We start from the raw sequence: 2,500 nt of genomic DNA on the forward strand, positions 1-2,500 counted from the left end.
TGGGCAAAATTGACTCGGGGGACCTCCAAATCGAATTCCGTTTCGAGCAAAACACTTCTTAGGCTTCAAGGAAGCTCCCATAAAATTTCCAAACCCAAACTCCAAACTTCATTTTTTAGCCTACAATGCCCACGTGCACGCCGGTGTGCACGCAGGGGTGCTTGAGCATGCGGGAGAGGAGCCATAATGGGCAACATTGACTCGGGGGACCTCCAAATCGAAATCCGTCTCGAGCAAAACACTTCTTAAGCTTCTAGGAAGCTCCCATAAAACTTCCAAACCCAAACTCCAAACTTTATTTTTTAGCATACAATGCCCACGTGCACGCCGGGGTGCTTGAGCGTGCGGGCGAGGAGCCATAATGGGCAACATTGACTCGGGGGACCTCCAAATCGAAATCCGTCTCGAGCAAAACACTTCTTAAGCTTCTAGAAAGCTCCCATAAAACTTCCAAACCCAAACTCCAAACTTTATTTTTTAGCATACAATGCCCACGTGCACGCAGGGGTGCTTGAGCATGCGGGAGAGGAGCCATAATGGGCAACATTGGCTCGGGGGACCTCCAAATCGAAATCCGTCTCGAGCAAAACACTTCTTAAGCTTCTAGGAAGCTCCCATAAAACTTCCAAACCCAAACTCCAAACTTTATTTTTTAGCATACAATGCCCACGTGCACGCCGGGGTGCTTGAGCGTGCGGGCGAGGAGCCGTAATGGGCAAAATTAACACGGGGGACCTTCAAATCGAAATCCGTCTCGAGCAAAGCACTTCTTAGGCTTCTAGGAAGCTCCCATCAAATTTACAAACCCAAACTCCAAACTTCATTTTTTAGCACACAATGCCCACGTGCACGCGGGGGTGCTTAAGCGTGCGGGCGAGGAGTCATAATGGGCAAAATTAACTCGGGGGACCTCCAAATCGAAATCCGTCTCGAGCAAAGCACTTCTTAGGCTTCTAGGAAGCTCCCATAAAATTTCCAAACCCAAACTCCAAACTTCATTTTTTAGCATACAATGCCCCCGTGCACGCGGGGGTGCTTGAGCGTGCGGGGGAGGAGTCATAATGGGCAAAACTAACTCGGGGGACCTCCAAATCGAAATCCGTCTCGAGCAAAACACTTCTTAGGCTTCTAGGAAGCTCCCATAAAATTTCCGAACCCAAACTCCAAACTTCATTTTTTAGCATACGATGCCCACGTGCACGCCGGGGTGCTTGAGCGTGCGGGCGAGGAGTCATAATGGGCAAAAACTAACGCGTGGGATCTCCAAATCAAAATCCGTCTCGAGCAAAGCATTTCTTAGTCTTCTAGGAAGCTCCCATAAAATTTCCGAACCCAAACTCCAAACTTCATTTTTTAGCATACGATGCCCACGTGCACGCCGGGGTGCACGAGCGTGCGGGCGAGGAGTCGTAATGGGCAAAATTAACTCGGGGGACCTCCAAATCGAAATCCGTCTCGAGCAAAGCATTTCTTAGGCTTCTAGGAAGTTCCCGTAAAATTTTCAAACCCAAACTCCAAACTTCATTTTTTAGCATACGATGCCCACGTGCGCGCCGGTGTGCACGTCGGGGTGCTTGAGCGTGCGCGCGAGGAGCCGTAATTGGCAAAATTAACACGGCGGAAATATAAATCGAAATCCGTCTCGAGCAAAGCATTTCTTAGGCTTCTAGGAAGCTCCCATAAGATTTCTGAACCCAAACTCCAAACTTCATTTTTTAGCATACGATGCCCACGTGCACGCCGGTGTGCACGAGCATGCGGGCGAGGAGTCATAAAGGGCAAACTTAACTCGGGGGACCTCCAAATCGAAATCCGTCTCGAGCAAAGCATTTCTTAGGCTTCTAGGAAGCTCCCATAAAATTTTCAAACCCAAACTCCAAACTTCAATTTTAGCATACCATGCCCACGTGCACGTCGGGGTGCACGAGCGTGCGGGCGAGGAGTCATAATGGGTAAAATTAACCCGGGGGACCTCCAAATCGAAATCCGTCTCGAGCAAAGCACTTCTTAGTCTTCTAGGAAGCTCCCATAAAATTTCCGAACCCAAACTCCAAACTTCATTTTTTAGCATACGATGCCCACGTGCACGTCGGGGTGCACGAGCGTGCGGGCGAGGAGTCGTAATGGGCAAAATTAACTTGGGGGACCTCCAAATCGAAATCCGTCTCGAGCAAAGCATTTCTTAGGCTTCTAGGAAGTTCCCGTAAAATTTTCAAACCCAAACTCCAAACTTCATTTTTTAGCATACGATGCCCACGTGCGCGCCGGTGTGCACGTCGGGGTGCTTGAGCGTGCGCGCGAGGAGCCGTAATTGGCAAAATTAACACGGCGGAAATCTAAATCGAAATCCGTCTCGAGAAAAGCATTTCTTAGGCTTCTAGGAAGCTCCCATAAGATTTCTGAACCCAAACTCCAAACTTCATTTTTTAGCATACGATGCCCACGTGCACGCCGGTGTGCACGAGCATGCGGGCGAGGAGTCATAAAGGGCAAACTTAAC

This window comes from Cornus florida, unplaced genomic scaffold, assembly GCF_030987335.1.
Source record: "Cornus florida cultivar Cherokee Brave unplaced genomic scaffold, ASM3098733v1 CherokeeBrave_3.0.0_Hap2_scaffold_2, whole genome shotgun sequence".
In the NCBI taxonomy this organism is placed as follows: Eukaryota; Viridiplantae; Streptophyta; class Magnoliopsida; order Cornales; family Cornaceae; genus Cornus; species Cornus florida.